The following is an 18,286-nucleotide window of genomic DNA, read 5'->3' as shown; positions in this document are numbered from 1 at the left end:
TGAAGAACAGATTTGATACATTAAACACTAAAGATGGAAGACCAGAAGAGTTGTGGGATGACATCAAGAACATTGTACGTGAAGAAAGCAAAAAATCATTAGGGAGACAAGAAAGAAGGAAAAGATAAAAATTGATGTTAGAAGAGATACTGAAACTTGTTCTCCAGTGTAGAGATGCTAAAGCAAATGGAAGAAATGAGGAGGTCCAAGAGCTGAACAGAAAATTTCAAAGGTCAGCTAGAGAAGACAAAGTCAAATATTAAAATGAAATGTGCAAAGATCTGGAGTCAGAAAACCAAAAGGGAAGAACACGCACAGCATTTCTCAAGCTGGGGGAACTGAAGAAAAAATTCAAACCTTGACTTTCATTATTTAAGGATTCTCTAGGCAAATTATTGAATGATGCAGAAAGCATCAAAAGAAGATGGAAGGAATACACAGAGTCACTGTACCAAAAGGAAATGGCTGATGTTAACCATTTCAAGAGGTAGCATGTGATCAAGAGCCAATGATACTGAAGGAAGAAGTCCAAGGAACATTGAAGGAATTGACAAAGAACAAGGCACCAGGAATTGATGGAATACAAACTGAAATCTTTCAAGAATGTGAGGCGACACAGGAAGCACTCACTCAGCTATGCCAAGAAATTTGTAAGACAACTCTCTGGCCAAATGAATTTGTGCCCATTCCAAAGAGAGCGGACCCAATGGAATGCAGAAATCATCAGACAATATCTTTGATATCCCAAGGTTTTACTCAAGGTAATACAGAAATGGCTGCAAGCATACATTGACCGAGAACTTCCAGAGTTTCAAGCCGGATTTAGAAGAGGACATGGAATGAGGGATATCGTTGCTGATGTCTGATGGCTCTTTGCTGAAAGCAGAGAACACCAGAAATATATTTACCTGTGCTTTATTGACTATGAAAAGGCTTTTGACTGTGTGGCTCATGACAAGCTATGGACAACATTACGAAGTATGAGTATTCTGGAACACTTAATTGTGCTCCTGAGGAATTTGTACAAGGCAGTTGCTCAAACAGGGCATGGGAATGCTGAATGGTTTAAAATTAAGAAAGGTTTGTGACAGGGTTGTATTCTTTTACCATACTTATTCAACCTGTATGCTGAGCAAATAATCTGAGTAGCTGGTTTATATGAAGAAAAACATGGCATCAGGGTTGGAGGAAGACTCATTAAGAACCTGGGGTATGCAGATGAGAAACCTTGCTTGCTGAAAGTGAAGAGGACTTAAAATACTTACTGGTGAAGATTAAAGACCACATCCTTCAGTATGGATTGCATCTCAATATAAAGAAAACAAAAATCCTCACTACTGGACTAATAACAACATTCCTATCAATGGAGAAAAGATTGAAGTCGTCAAGGACTTCATTCTTCTTGGATCAGCTATCAATGCTCATGGAAGCAGCAGTCAAAAAATCAAATGACATATTTCATTAGGCAAATCTGCTGCACAAGACCTTTTTAAAGTGTTGAAAAGCAAAGATGTCAGCTTGAGGACTAAGGTGTGCTTGAGGACTAAGGTATTTTCAATCACCTCGTATGCATGTGAAAGCTTGACAGTAAATAAGGAAGACCATAGAAGAATTGATGCTTTTGAGCTATGGTGTTGGAGAAGAATATTAAAAGTGCCATGGACTGCCAAAAGAACAAGCATATCTGTGTTGGAAGAAGTTCAGCCAGCATAGAATGCTCCTTGGAGGCCAGGATGGCCAAACTTCATCTCTCTTACTTTGTATATATTGTCAGAAGCAACCAGTTGCTGTAGAAAAATATCATGTTTGGTAAGATGGAGGGTCAGAGAAAAAGAGGAAGACCCCCAGTGAGATGGATTGGCAAATTGACAGCATCAATAGGCTCAAGTGTGGCAATAATAGTGAGGTTGGCCCAGGACCGGGCAGTTTTTCATTCTGTTGTGTTTAGGGTTGTTAGGATTCGGTACCGACTCGATGACACCTAACAACAAGGTGGTGTTGTTGCGGTGCTGTCAGTCAGTTCTGACACATAGTAAGCCTACATAGTGTTTCTGAGACTGTAAATCTTTATTGGAGCAGAAAGCCTCATCTTTCTCCAGCAAAACAGCTGGTAGTTTCAACTGCTGACCTTCAGGTTAGCAGCCCAACTTGGAACCACTACACTACCAGAACTCCTTATAGGTAGAGAAAAGAACAGCTACTGATATTTGAAGTAACTTAAAAAGCTACTTAACCTAAATATTATTTTATCTGTATATTTAAAGCTTTTATTATAAATTGAACGATCGTTTATAGGGCAGATCATCAGTTTTGCACTAAATCAATCATATTTTGTTTAATCGCAATGATTACAATCCTCTCAATGCACCATTAGTTAACAGTATTTACCTCTATCCCTGACCCCTCTTTTTTTGATGTACACAAAACACACAAAATATATATATTCATTTGAATGACCAAAGGGCACATTTTGCAAGCCAGGCACCTGCCCACAGGCACACAGTCTTTCTCATTCCATGAATCTAGAGGCCTCAGCTATCTCTCTATGCCATCACTTATGAAGCAGTCTCTGCTGTCACCATCTTTCTGATTAGGATCCCATGCTCCACTCATGCTCTTGTATCTTGATAATCCTAGGGTCCTCTGTTCCTGCGATGAAAGAATAACTACTCCCCACTTTTTGTTTCACATCTTCTATCTTCATAGTTGTGACAATCACTACTAGTTATGATACCAATCACTCACTATTAAATCAAAAGAATCCTATTCCCCTCCTCCCCATCACCTTTTGCCAGACCTATCTGTACAAGGGAAAAGCTATTCATTGTGGATTCTGTATTATTCCCCTGGTTCTGAAACTAAGCACCCAGTTAAAAACTTGTAAACCAGCCACTTTATGCCTTTATTGCCCACCTTTTTGGTATTTGATAGTTAAGTTGCCTATCCCTATCAACCCTGAGGGGACAGGCTTAATCCTTGATATAAAGAATCCTTTCCTTTTGATTAGAATTGTGAGCAACTACATTCATAAGCAAAGGTCTAGTTCATCAGGTTGTAGCAATTTATGCTTGCTTTCTAAATCAAACTTCTTTATCTTCCTCAAGTCAAGTTTTGATCAGCAAGCTATCCAAGTTAGTTCAAATGGGTACAATCTAAAAGTATGGGCATTCTTGTATGCCTCCCCCCACTTCATACCTGCTGGAAGATTCACTCACAGCTCTAGCCCTCAGTGACTAGGTCAGTGTCTATGAGTCAAAAGTTCCCAAGACTCCCTCAACTTCAGACCAGCCAGCCCTTCCTCTTATCTCTCTCATCTCAAAGTCAATGGAACATGGGTGTCTATGGAACATGGATGAACTCAACCCATGTCTTCATTGCTGCAATTCCCCTACTCCCACTCACAAGTAGTGCAGGGTGGTCACCAGTGAGCGTACAAGACTGCACATGTGTTCCTTTTAAGTTTCTGTCTTGGAATGGTGTTTAGCTTGGTGGACTGACTTTTCTTACCTTGATGGCTCCCAGGCAAACAGCTTGCTTGATCTTGTACCAGCCAAAGAGTCTGCTTTTACTTTCCCCCTTGCTGGTCTTTCTTAAAGAAATATCTTCTGTTCCTCTAACCACTCTAGGTTGGTCTGCATGTCTTTTCAAGAGGGAATGACCCATTTCTGAAGGTTCTGGGTGGGACTCAGGATTCCACCTAAGGCTCCATACTCCACAAAGGCTTAATAGTAAGCCTATTTTCATAGGAACATTTTAGTACCCTTTGTAGCTAATCTAATCAGTTATGAGTTGAAGACAGGCTCACAAGCTTACTGTAATCTTATTTCCCAATATTCCTTTCTGTCCCATTTAAATGTCTGTTTTACAATAGTAGGCAGGAGAAACCAATATCCACAAGACAGCCAAGCACCTTACCATTATCTCCCGTCCTTTAACCATTCAGACTATGTTTCAATCCCTGTATTACAGAACCCTGTTGTTGCAAGATTGCATATACATCACTATTTATCTCTATCCCATTTAGCCCATTCATACCTCCCTAAGTCTGCCCTTATCTTCCTTGTTCATCCACACCACTCTTCCTTCTTGTGTATTTCCCTCCCCTCCTTGAAAATCACCCTCCCCATCACCTGCCCTATCATGTGTCTCTCCCCTAACCTGTGATTTAATTATCCCCTCCCTCCCATCCCTGGTAACCATCAACAAATTTTTCTCTTAGTATGGAAATATTTTCTTACGCTTTTACAATAATGATCTTATGCAAGATTTATCCTTTTATAACTGACTAATTTCACTCAGTATAATGTCATTAAGGGTCATCATGTTATGATGTGTTTTGCAGCTTCATCATTATTCTTCAAGGTAGCATAGTATTCCATTGTGTTTATGTACCAAAGTTTGTTTATCTATTCTTCCATTGATGGGCACTTACGCTGTTTCCATCTTTTTGCTATTGTGACTAGTACTGCATTAAACATTTGGGTGCACATATCTACTCATGTTCTGGTTCATATTTCTTGTGGATATATACCAAGTACAGGAATTGCTGGCTCATAAGGTATTTCTATTTCCAACTTTCTGAGGAAGCACCATACCATTTTCCAGAGTGGTTGAACCATTTTACATTCCCACCAGCAATTTAGGAGTGTCTAGTCTCTCTACAACCTCACCAGCATTTTGGCATTTTTCTCCTTCCCTGCCCTCCTCCCCTCATGTCCATTCAACTGTTTCTCCTAGTGAGAATCAGCCTAGGGCTGACCAGATCTGCTTTACAAGCTCTTCCTATTGACTTCTTCCCTTTCTTCAATTCTGTGCCCAGTGATCCTGTACATCTCCCTCGGTACACAGAGTGGAGATTAATAAACAGTGCAAAAGAAAAGAATGAAAAAGGAATTCTCACACCTTTATCTCTGAAGATCTGTTAATCTTCTGCCATGTGAGTGTTCTCTTGACCCTCTATCCACTCACTCCCATTCAAAATGTTCGTGGTGGGACATGTTGACTGCCCCAAATCAGAAGCCACCTCCTTTCTTGCTTCTGTTCATAATCTTACTCCTGGTAAGCACTTGATGTCCTTACATATTCCTTTATCTGGGACTGTCCTCTGAATCTGTTTCATCCGGTATTCATGTCTTACTGGTCTGCACAGCCTTTCTGCCTAGTCTACCATCAAGCCAACCTAAATATTATTAAGTCTAATAGTTGATTACTGCTATCTTTGGAATTCTGGATATTCAATTTCAACATAAGATAAAAGAGATTCCTTTATTCCTTGTGGTTAGCAGTACAGTGCTTATCCTACAGTGCCACACCAGGAGCACAGAATTTATATATATCGTTGTTAAGTGCCTTTGAGGCAGTTCTGACACATGATAACCCTGTAAAGAGTTTCTGAGGCTTTTTAAATATTTGCATGAGTAGAAAAACCTCACCTTTCTCCCTTGGAGCTTTTGATGGGCTTGAACTGTGGACCTTGTGGTTTGCAATCCAATGCTTATGGTATGGAACCCTCACATACCATTTTAAAATACTTCAAAAATATTTAAGAGGAAAGAATATCAGATTAGATCTTTAAAAATCCACATAAATGATAGCTTAAGAAACAAATTTACAATGCAAAGATATTAAAATGCTAAAATTAAAGAACATAAATCAAGATATGCTACCAGTTAATAATTACTGTTAATAATAATGTCCTCTTGACATCCTCATGTGTATCATAGTAGAACTAGTCTCCATAGGGACTTCAATCACTAATTTTTCAAAAGTATATCGCCATGCCTTTCTTCTGAGGTGCTTCTGAGTGGATTCAAACCTCCAACCTTTTAGTTAATAGCCAAGTGTGTTAATTGTGTGTGTAATCCAGAGATGTCAAAGACATACCAGGTAAGTAATAATCAAAAGAGAGCAGATCTAGCTATATCACTATCAGATAAATAGGCATTATGGGGAGTCCTGGTGTGGCATTGTAGAATAAGCACTGGACCGCAAGGTCAGTTTGAATCACAAAGTAGGCAGTTCAAACTCACCAGCTACTCCTTGGAAACCCTGTGCAGGGTCATTATGAGAACCGACTTAACAGCACTTAAGAACAACAACAACATGGGGAAAAAAGTTTGGTAAATGTTTGAGGGTTATTGTGCAAAAATAAAATATTCAGATGACAGAAAGAGATAATATATTTTAAATTTATAAGCATCAAATAATATAGACTGAAATATATAAAGGAAAAATGTATAGAATTGATCATCTCAAAATTATTCACTAAAATTTGACATCAATTTCTGGTTTTACTGGAAAACTTGGAAGAGAAGGGAACATTATTAAATTCTAGAAAACCTAAAGCAGGCATCAGTATTTTACTTTCTTTAAGATTAGGAATAAGGCAAGAATGACCATTACTACCGCTTACATTCAAAATGGGATACACATAAAGAGGCAAAACCTTTCTTACCACAGATGTGCAACCTAAAATCATTATAAATTGCTGTTTCAGATTCTCCAGATTGTTATTGTTGTTAAGTGCTATCAAGTCAGATCTGTATAGGATTTCCCAGGAATGGCTGGTAGGTTTGAACAAACAAACTTGTGGTTCAAGTTGACATTGTGGGTCCAGAGCTTATCCTGCAGTGCACACCAGAACTCTTGCCTGATTCTTAATCCAGCATGATTAAAAGTTGTCAAAGATGTGGAACCAAGGAAAGTTGTTTACTACTGTTGGGAATATAAACCTCGTAAAACAACATTTTCTTGCAGGCATCCTCTGAGCCATTTTTGTAGGGCTTTGTGGAGCTGGTGACTCCATGACTAATAATCAGTCCTTGATGTCAGTAAACACCACACACAAAAAAACTTTAATAAGAGGAAATGCACTCATTATGACATAAAGAATGGTCTTTATGGACTAGCAAAGAGAATGAAGAAGAAGAATTTTAATTTCAATTTTTCTCTAAGATTTGAACTGAGTGAAGGGAGGGATACCCAGATGTAGTAATAGTAGTAGTAATAACCAACATTTATTTATCAAGTATTAAGTGTCAATCACTGACTGAATTCTTTTAATAGCTCTGGGAAGATATATCCTCTATGGAAAATAGTCAGTAAGCTGAAAAACTCAAGGAATTGCTGTCTTTAGTTAATTTCCTTGTGCTCTGATTCCATATTCACTAAGGGACATTATTGTTATTCATTAGGATTTCTAGAGTGTCCTTATAGGAAGGAATGGGTATTCTAGGGTGTTTGTCCATTCTACGTTCATTATTTTTAAATATGTTTCTTGAAGCTACATGGTATAAGCCAGTTAATTTAATTTAGTAATAAACAATCAGTTTATTCCTAAAAACTAATGACCTTTGCATTTTCTCAACAACCTTACCATCTAAATTCACTTTCACATATTTGTCTTATCTAATTTTCACTTACTTATTTGATTCAGGAAACAATAATTATAATTTAGAGTATATACTCTGCAGTATAGTGCAGAGTCCTGATGTGGCGCTGTGGGTTAATGCTCCAGACTGCAAAGCCATTTAAACTGCAAGGTTGGTGGTTCAAGCTCACCACCCACTCCTCGGAAACTCTATACAGTGTCACTATGGGTCAGAACTGACTCGACGGAACTTAACAACAACATAGTGCAGAGGGAAAAATAGAGAGTAAGGAAATTGTAGACTCTACTACTTATTACTTATGGGAATTATTTGTTTTCTTATTTGAAAAATGGCAATCATAACAAGAATATACAGGGTTGTGAATATCAAATGAGTCAGTGTGCATCATGATTATAAAATGCTTTGCTTGAGATACTGTTTTAAATTGTAAATATAATATGTTACAATTATCATTATAAACATATGGACAAGGGAACCTTTCCTATCGTTTCTCACATATTCCATATAGGATATTCTTCTTAGGATAACTCTAATGTTGATTATTTTATCCATGGAGGAACTAAGTCACAGAAAGTGGCAGCAACTTACCTATATGGTAAATTTAGGTCCTTGCCTTTTTACTGGGCACCCTAGATTATGGCTTCCAAATTTAGAATGATTTTTTATTACAGATTTTTTTTCTTTTTAGATCCTAATTAGATCTCTGGAGTTGATCCCAATTAGAATCTCTGGAGTTGCTGACTATAGATTTTCCCAGGATAATTCTGCTCAGGCAATGGCTTTCTCTTGCCTAAGATACATTATCTAGAACTAAGTGAGTGAAAAGGAGTCCTAGTAGCCTAGTTGGTTATGCATTGGGCTGTTAACCTCAAGGTCAGCAGTTCAATCTACCAGCAGCTCTGTGGGATAAAGATGAGTCTTTCTGCTCCTGTAAAGATGTACAGCCTCAGAAATGCTATATAGGGTCGATATGAGTCAGAGCCAACGCAACAGCATCAGGTAAGTGAGAGTTCATGTAAAACAGCCCTCTCTTATAGTGAGACAGCCATTTTTAAGTGTTTGTTGAAAGGAGTCTAATTTGGAGAACTGACATTGTGAGTCATGTGTTCTGCATTTAGACTGACCTTGCTTTAATTCCAAGTTGGTGTTTCTTAACAGTGAGATCTTGGGTAAAGGAGTCAACCTGACTCCACTCTGAAGAGCTGTTTATAAATCTGTGAAATGGAGGAACTCAAATAATTGAATGTAAAGCATGCATCCCCACCCTAGGTTTAATGTAAGTCCCCATTAAGTAAAAACTATTGCTATTATCTATAAAAAATAGCATTAAAACACTGACTTTTACCCCATTATATTCCTTTGCTTTGTGTGTGAGTTTCCAATTATACTTAAAATTATTTATCTGATTCAAATTTCCCATAATATTTCAGTCTCAAAAATAAATACTGCTGGGAACCTATTTTCAGCATACTCAACTTATTTTCTCAATTATCTGTGTGCTGAAAAGCACTAAGTCAGGAAACAGAATTGGATGCAGGTGTGGAGACTGCCCGGCATACACCTATAATTAGTTCATGACTGCATCCAGATTTCAAGGGGGATGTAGAAATTAAGGAGCCAGCAGAGTGAGCTTGTTCTGCTGTGAATGCCAGTAGATCCCTTGTATAAATGTGGTCTCATTTTAGAATTCCAAGTACCACTCAATTCACAAGAGTAGTTGTGTAGGTCGAAAGACAAGGTTTGGAAAAATAGCATGTAGTTAAGTGTTAGAAGAAATAATCAGAAACTCAGTATTTAAAAATTGACAAGGATTAGAAAAGCTGATCAAATAACTGCTGCACAAGATCTCCTTAAAGTATTGACGAGCAAAGATGTCAGCTTGAGGACTAAGGTATGCCTCACCCAAGCCATGGTATTTTTAATAACCTCATATGCATGCAAAAGTTGGACAGTGAATATAAACACCATAGAAGAATTGATGCATTTTAGTTATGGTGTTGAAGAAGAATATTGAAAGCACCATAGACTTCTAAAAGAACAAATAGATCTGTGTTGGAAGAAGTGCAGCCGAATTGCTCTTTGGAAGCCCGGGTGGCCAAACTTCATCTCTCATACTTCAGGCATATTGTCAGAAGAGAACAGTCACTGGAGAAGGATATCATGTTTGGTAAAGTGGAGGGTTGGAGAAAAAGAGAAAGACCCCCAGTGAGATGGTGGCAGCATCAATGGGCTCAAATTTGTAGCAACAATTGTGAGGTAGGCCCAGGACCGAGCAGAGTTTACATTCTGTTGTGCATAGGGTCGCTATGAGTTGGTACCCTTTCGATGGCACATAACAACAACAACAACAACAACAACATAGAAGCTGAACAGAGATAGGAGATACCAAAAGATGGGAGAGTGGAATTAGAAGAAGTTACTTTCAGAGAAAAGTTTTCTAAGGAAAGAACTGGTCAATTCATTCACAGCTTTGTATGTGATAACCTTGTAGATGGAACTCAGGGCTTGTGTGAGGGTAACATAGCAAAGAGAATGGGCTCTGGGGACCAATAGTCCTGGCTCCTCTTTTCAACAACTGTGTGATTATGGACAAGTTACTTACTCCTGTGTCTCAGTTTCTCATGTGTAGAAGAAGGTGATATTTTTAATGCTTTTAAACATAAGGTTGTTACATATATTAAGTGTGGCGCTGTAAGATCAGCACTGCAGTGAGAACTACAAAATCGGCAGTTCAAACCTACCAGCTGCTTCTTGGAAATACTATGCAAGGTCACTATGAGTTAGAACCGTCTCCACTGCACTTAACAACAACAACAATTCACATAGAGAGGCATTCATAGATAGTAAACAATCAGTGATAGATATCACTCATTAAGTTGTTTTTACAGGGGAGTATGCTAATGATGGAGTCCTGGTGTGATACTGTTGGATAAAGCACTGTACTGCAAGGTTAATTTGAATCACAAGGTTGGCGGTTCAAACTCACCAGCCATTCCTCAGAAACCCTATACTGTGTCTCTATGAATCTGACGGACTTGACTAAACTTAAGAACAACAAACTACTAATGTTAATGACATAAAAAATTATGTGACACAGTAGGCTAGTGCACTGCACCATAAAGTGGAGTGGAGTGGCTATGTGCCGTGGAGTCGGTTCTGACTCATAGCGACCCTATCTGTACAGGGTTTCTGAGGCTGTAAATCTTTACCAGAGCAGAACACCTTGTCTTTCTCCCAGCGGAACAGCTGGTAGTTTCGGACTTGCTGACCTTACAGTTTGCAGCCCAATTCTTAACCACTACGTTACCAGACCTCCTTAAAGTAGGTTGTTCAAACCCACCAGTCACTCCTAGAAACCTTACACAGGGACACTGTGAGTTGGAACCGACTGGACTTAACAACATAACAACAATGTACATTTTAATTATATATATAAAATAGATCCACAAACAAGTACTCTTATAATTCTATGTATGATTTTTATCTCTTCTCTATGAAGTAGCTCCAATCAGTTCTTCCTTACTCTAGCCATTTTACCACTCCTACTCCAATACCTCACAGCACAAAGCTGGGAAAAACATTCTTGTCTTCTCCAAGAAGAAATAGCAATGAAGAGACTAGATGGATCACTTCTGTTTATGTCCAAAAGTATGTGAAGCTGCTGCCGGGTGCATATTCAATGCAAATTTGCTTTCTGGATACTAGACTTACTACTTGGTGCAGACACTAGAAAAGCAAATGAGACATGACATATAACTTTACGGAACTAGCATGTAGATTGAGAGACAGTTTTATTAATCAATGGTCATAATAATAAGTGTACTAATCGTAAATGAAGCATATCAGAGGATTAGTAAGCGCATTGTTGGTTCTGAATGATAAATACGGGACTGTGCACCACTAGGTCTGCAGTTCGAGCCTGTCAGCCACTCTGTGGGAGAAAGATGAGACCTTCTGCTCCCAGGAAGGTTTAAAGCCTCTGTAACACTACAAAGGGTCTCTATGAGCCAGAACTCACTTGACAGCATTTCACAGCAACAACTTCCAGAATATTAAGGGACCCTCACGGAAGAACATTTACATCATACCAGGAAGTGGTGTAAGCCTTCCTCAAGAGGATCAATCATGAGCTGAGTTTAAAATAAAGAGTAAGATAGGAGTTACCTAGATAAAGACAGGCACAGTGGACTGATATTGGCAATGACAGAGGCAATTAACAAAGTACCATTTTAGGATCTGCAGTTAGCTCAAAGGAGGAACTAACTATAGGCTGGAAAGGAAGGGAGATGTAGAAGATGAAACTAGAAAGCTAGACAGGTTTCAATTATATCAAGAATAGCCTAAAGTCCTGGAGTGATACTGTAGAATAAACACTGTGCTGCTAATTGAAAGGTCTATGGTTCAAATCCACTAGCTTCTCCTGTAAACCTTGCACAGGGTCATTATGAGCTGAAACTGACTAGACAGCACTTAACAACTACAACATGCCTAGAGTCCTGGTGTGCTGCTGTAAGGTAAACACACTGTTAACCACAGATAGGCAGTTCAAACCCACTAGGGACTCCTTGGAAATCTTATATAGGTCCCTTTGAGTCGGAACCAACTCTGCAGCATATAATAACAACAAAGACTGCCATTGAAAATTTTAAGCAATAGAGTGATACATCAACTGTACATCTTAGAATACACTGGTAATTATTTAGAGTGAATTCAAAGATATTAGCCTTGACTAAAAAGGCTAAGGCAAGAACCCAGACCACACAGATTGAGGGTCTGGACTAAGAGTCTGCTATGGAGTCCAGACTGCAATGCCATTTGAACTGCAAGGTCGGTGGTTCAAACTCACCAGTCACTCCTCGGAAACCCTATATAGGGTCACTATGGTTCAGAACCAACTCAACCGCACTTAAAAACAACAACAAAAATGGAGTCCTGGTGTGGTGCTGTGGGTTAATGCACCAGCCTGCAAAGCCATTTGAACTGTAAGGTCGGCTGTTCAATTTCACCAGCTGCTCCTTGGAAACACTATACAGGGTCACTATGGGTAGGAAATCGACTCCATGGTCCTTAACAACAACGCTGGAGTCTTGGTGTGGCTCTGTTGGATAAAGCACTGGACTGCAATGTTGATGTGAACCTAAAGGTCAGTGGTTCAAACTCACTAGCTGCTCCTTGGAAACCCTATACAGGGTTGCTATGATTCAGAACCTACTCAACAGTATTTAACAACAACATGGTCAGGTAGGTAGCAAGGTGGGAATAACCTTTGAGAGCTCTGAGAGTAATTTTACAGTTATACAAATGAAAACTGGAGGTTGAAATGATTCTCAGATCTCTAGTTTGAGTGGTTCCAGGTAAGGTATTGTCATTCATAAAGATGTTGTTGTTGTTGTTGTTAAGTGCCGTCGAGTCGATTCCAACCCATAGCAACCCTGTACAGGGTTTCCGAGGCTGTAAATCTTTACGGGAGCAGAAAGCCTCATCTTTCTTCCACAGGACAGCTGGTAGTTTCCAACTACTGACCTTGTGGTTCGCAGCCCGATTCGTAACCACTACACTTCCAGAGTTCCTTTTCATAAAGATAGGAAATAAAAAAAGAAGAACAACACTTGATCTGGAATTTGTAAACTGTCCTAAGCAACTATCCTTTCCAATGCCTGAAAAGCATGGGAGAGCTAGAAGATAAGGAAGCACAAGCCACAAAGTCCTACAGAGGAGAAACAAGGCAAGGATAAAGAAGACAGCTTACAGGGATGATGGTGAAAGGAAAAACATGAACATGCCTTGTGTATAATGTGATGTAACTAAAATTTGTTTCCCACAATTTGTTATTGTTATTGAAAGGATGTCTCAGGGATATACTGTCCTCAGAGAAGACAACTAGATACAGAAAGACCAGATGGATTTGTGGAATAATCTGGGAATTTTACAAATAAACTTAAAAAAAAAAGAAGAAAGAATCAACAAAACTCTTGCTTGACTTTCTTCAGAAGCATTGTCCCCAAAGTCAACCCTGGAGAGTTGCTCTCAAGAGGTTATCCCTGACAGATTCCCACGGTCTAACTCCCTGCTGGTTTGCACATGCTGCTACTATGACCAGACTCATGTACAGGGCAATTTCCTTTGAACCTAGGCCTCATGGCCACTGCTGACTTCTCTTCAAGAGGGGAGCTAGGAGCAACGTGACCAGGCCCAGGCTCAGGAATGGCTGTTTCCATCTTGAGTCCTGGCCACGTGCAGTTCCTCAGAGTCTGAATCACTTGATTCTTGGGCAATACTGCCTCAGTTGGCAGTAAAATAAACAAAAGACAGCTGAGCTTTCCTTTTCTCTTTTTTGTACTTCTGTCAAATAAATGAATGAATGGATGGATGGATGAATAGAATGGACATAGTGACCCTATATAGGGTTTCCAAGGCTATAATACTTTACAGTAGCAGAAGGCCTCACCTTTCTCCTGAAGAGTGACTGATGGGCTAGAACCAACCTTATGGTTCACAGTCCATGATTATCCTCCAGAGCCACCACGTACATATATATTAATATATATATCCAAACAAATCTCTCTGCCATCGATTCTGACTCATGGTGACCCCTATATAGGATTTCCAGGATTGTAAATCTGGAATTGAACCACCATGTTATGGCTGCTGCTAGTCAGAACTGACTGGGTGGCAGTGAATTTTTTTGGTGTTGATTCTAATAGCAACCCTACAGAACAAGGTAGAACCACTTTATAGGGTTTGTGAGGTTGTAAATCTTTACTAAGCAGGCTGCCTTATCTTTCTGGTGGGTTTGAATTGTAGACCTTTAGGCTAGCAGCTCATACACAGCTAGGGCTCATACACAGCTAGGGCTCATACACACATATATAAACAAGGGAACGTCAACAAGTTCAAATATGTAATTGAGAGCTAATGGAATTTTCCCACAAATGTTTTGAGACCCCTTTGTGTATTAAAGAGTTGCTCTGTGGAATCATTCAGGTTAGTATCTGGCAAATTTAGGGAAGAAAAGGAAATTGAAAAGTGATTCTTACAATCAGTAAGGATTACAAGGAAAAGAGAACGGGACTAAGTCCCAGGAGAAAAAGGAAGGCAGGGGGAGGGTCAGAGGTCAGTCCTTGAAGCCGATTTGTTGGCCATGAGGACGCTCCTCATGGATGATGTGGCGCCGGACATGGATTCTGTGGACACGGTGCTCTCGGTTCTCCTCATCCTCCCCACAGACTGCGCCACCACCTCCAGCAGCACCCCTATGGCCTCCAGGAGGGCAGGGTCTGGGCCCGGGGATGTCTCGTAGATTAGGATGTTCATGGTCTCCTCAAAGAGCCGAGTTTCTGGGAACACCTTCTTGGTCTGCTTCTTTTCTGTGGCATAGACAATGGAGGTGCAGCACACCTCAGGGATTTTGCGGCGCTGCAGGTAGAAAGACCAGCAGATTTCATCTCCCAGTACATCCTTGAGGAAGAGCAGCCGCCCGTGGAAGCGCAGGGCCAGTTTGTCAAACTGCCTGACCTTTACTATGCTTCTAAAACTTCCCAAATTTACCTTTCACCTGTGGAGACAGCTGACGGTCCACCTGCTTCACTTAGGGCAGGATGGGAGTGGCCAATTTAATAGAACAGGCGTGCTGAAGAACGCTTGGTATTTTTTGCCTTTCCTCATATTTTGATTTGATTCATTTCTCTATCATTCCTGTTTTTCCCCCATGTGTACCCCTCCTTTCATTCCTTTCCTTCTCATACCCTTTCTTCCCTTCACTCATCTTTTGAGTTCTTTCCGCCTACATTTCCATTTCTTTGTTATTCTTTCCTTACTTGCTTTTCTTCCTTCTTTCTTTTCTTCCTTCTGTTTCCTTCTCTGTTGACTTAAACATTTAAAATGTGAACTCTAGAGACATATTTCTAGATTTGACTCAAGTTCTAATAGTTTTTTGTTATAAAATCTTGGATATACTTCTTGACTTTTCTACACTCTAGTTTTCCCATTTATAATGTAAGTTACTGATATCACCTACTTCAGAAGTTTTTTCTGAAAATTTAAAAAGATACTAGAAGAAGTTACCACTGCTGAACACTCTGAAAGGGATCACAATAGGAGGCCCTGGATAAAGCGGGATGAAAACGTGGAACAAAACTCAAAATCATACACAAGATTGGTGGTTTGAACCCATTAGCTACTCTGCAGGAGAAAGATGAGGATATTTGCTCCCATGAAGACTCAGTAGCCTCAGAACCCCTATGCAGGATCACTATGAGTAGGAACCTACTTGATGACATGAAACAATATCAATAAGCTGAATAATAACATCAGGGAGGTACACATTCCCTAGACCAGCCAACCATGCAAGATCCAAGGGCAGCATTTCCTCAGAGATAAAACTTAAAAGGTAGGAAGAATTAAGAAGAAGAATGAATGAAAACCGCACACATAGGAAGTGGTAGAAGTACTATTACATTGTGAGGATTGCAATCAATGTCATGAATCCAAATACATATGAACCGTTGAATGGAAACCTGATTTGGTCTATCAGCCTTTGCCTAATTCACAATAAAAATTACAGTCAAAATTTATATTAAAGAAACAATAAAAGAAACTGAAAAGATTAGGTAGTATAAAGCATTCAGCGTAGCTCTGGCAATTATTAAGCATCCCATAAATGTCTGTCTGATGCCACTATTAGATTTAAGATCTACTTTGGAAACCCAGGTTATCACCAGATATTATTTGTCTCCACTGGTCTGCCTTAGAAAAAGAATAGTTCTCTTAGCATTCGGCATATAAAATCTTAGAAAATGGATTCTAATTCTAAGAGAACTCTGTTGAAACCACCTTACCTAATTTGCCTCTATTCTATATCACAAAAAGAACAAAACACAATGTTTTCCTTTCATGTCATGTTTCTTTGTAGTATCTAGCTGTTAGTAAAGCAAAGCCATGCGTATCAAAACAACAGGTAAATTGGTTGGCCATCGTGTAATTTAATGGCCAAAGCAGACCCATGTTTTTGAGTTCAGCCTCTGAACTCAATTAAATGAATAGAACAATTTTCTTTTTATACTGTGTTTTTGAATCTGGCTGGTCACATGAGCCAATTTACCTGAATGGCTTTGCTCTCATATTTTTTTGTTCATATGTTTCACCCACGCTGATGAATAATATGTTTTCCCTGAAGGTAGATCCGGTTATTGTTTTTTCTCTCCTTACTCTTTCTTCATTTCTCCTCTTGTTTCTTCTCTCTTTTTACTTTACTCTTTCTTAGTTTCAATTCTTTAATTGTATAATTTTTAACTTTAAAAATCCAATCACTTTTAACACAAAGTATCAGAACACTTCATTGGAACCTTTGGTTGTAGAATAACTCTAACAGATTAAAGTTTTTGTTTTCAAGATGCTATGAATACAGATGAATATTCTGAGTCTCTAACATCTGACTGTGACACAAATAATATAGTATACTGTAGCATATTGCATAATGGTTTAAGAGCATGGTCTCTATGTTACTCAGATAAGGCAATGTTCTGCTGCTGAAACAAATGACCCCACGAACACATGACTTTAATTAGCAAAGGTTTTTCCCCCTCATATAATCACAGTTTGACATGAGTCATGAAGTTATTCTCCATCTTATAGCTGAACGATCTAGAATATTGGCCCTTCAAAGTTGCCACCAAAGGAGAAGAGAGAAATGAACAATGAACTTGGACTCCATTTTTGACCAATTAGGCTGAAAAATGACATTCTGCTCTTCCTCAATTAGCATATGGTTATTTGGTTGAGTGCTATATATCTCTGCCATGATCTCCAAAGCCAAGGCTACCTCAGTTAAAAATCTCAGGTCTGCTGCTTAACAACAATTTGGCCTTGTCAAATTACTTAACCTCTTTGCATCTCAGTTTCCTCATCTACAAAAATGGATACAAGTTTAGCAGAGGCAATATGCCATGATTGGCATGTACCTATGAGGGTTGTTATGAGAATGAAATGAATTCTTCATCTAAAGGGCTTAAGACAGTTTATGGCACATGGTAAGTAACAATAAGAGGTTAGGGAGACATGGAACTTTCTATATAAAGCCTTCAGAAATACAGTCAATACATACTTGTTTATCTCATGGCCAGTAATCAAGAGGAAAGAAAGAATGACCAAGGTGAAGACTGGAGAGAAAGAAGAACACTGCTTATACCTGCTAAAGCAGTGACTTTGAATTTCCTTTCATTTCTTCTTTGTTGTTGTCAAATGCTGTCGAGTCAGTTCTAATCCATAGCCACCCTGGTTAGGGTTTCCAAAGAGCTTAGGCATTACTATTGTATATATACACTTTTCTGGTAGAGTCAGATACATCAACAATATGAAATAGGAATGATAGTCTTATGTGTGTGTAAGGTGTTTATATAAACATTTATAAAAACAAGAGCCCTGGTGGCACAAACAGTTAAGCTCTAGGCTGCTAACCATCAAGTTGGTGATTCAAATCTACCCAACAGTTCTGCAGGAGAAGGACATAGACATCTGCTTATGTAAAGAATTGTTGTTTTTGTTGATAGGTGCTATCAGATTGATTCTGACTCATAGCCAGCTCATGCACAATAGAAGAAAACACTGTCAGGTCCTCTACCATCCGCACAATGGTTGTTAAACTTGAGCTCCTTGCTGTTGCTACCATGTCAATCCATCTCATTGAAGGTCTTCACTTTTTCTCTGAGCTACTTTACCTAGCATGACATCCTTCTCCAGGGTCTGGTCCCTCCTGACAATGTGTCCGAAATATGAGAAAAAAAGTCTTGCCACCCTGGCTTCCAATGAGCATTCTGGCTGTATTTCTTCCAACATAGGTTTGTTTGTTCTTCTAGAAGTCCATGGTACTTTTCATATTCTTCTTCAACACCACAACT

Source organism: Chrysochloris asiatica, unplaced genomic scaffold, assembly GCF_000296735.1.
Source record: "Chrysochloris asiatica unplaced genomic scaffold, ChrAsi1.0 scaffold00241, whole genome shotgun sequence".
Classification (NCBI taxonomy): Eukaryota; Metazoa; Chordata; class Mammalia; order Afrosoricida; family Chrysochloridae; genus Chrysochloris; species Chrysochloris asiatica.
This window is presented reverse-complemented; position numbering follows the sequence as displayed.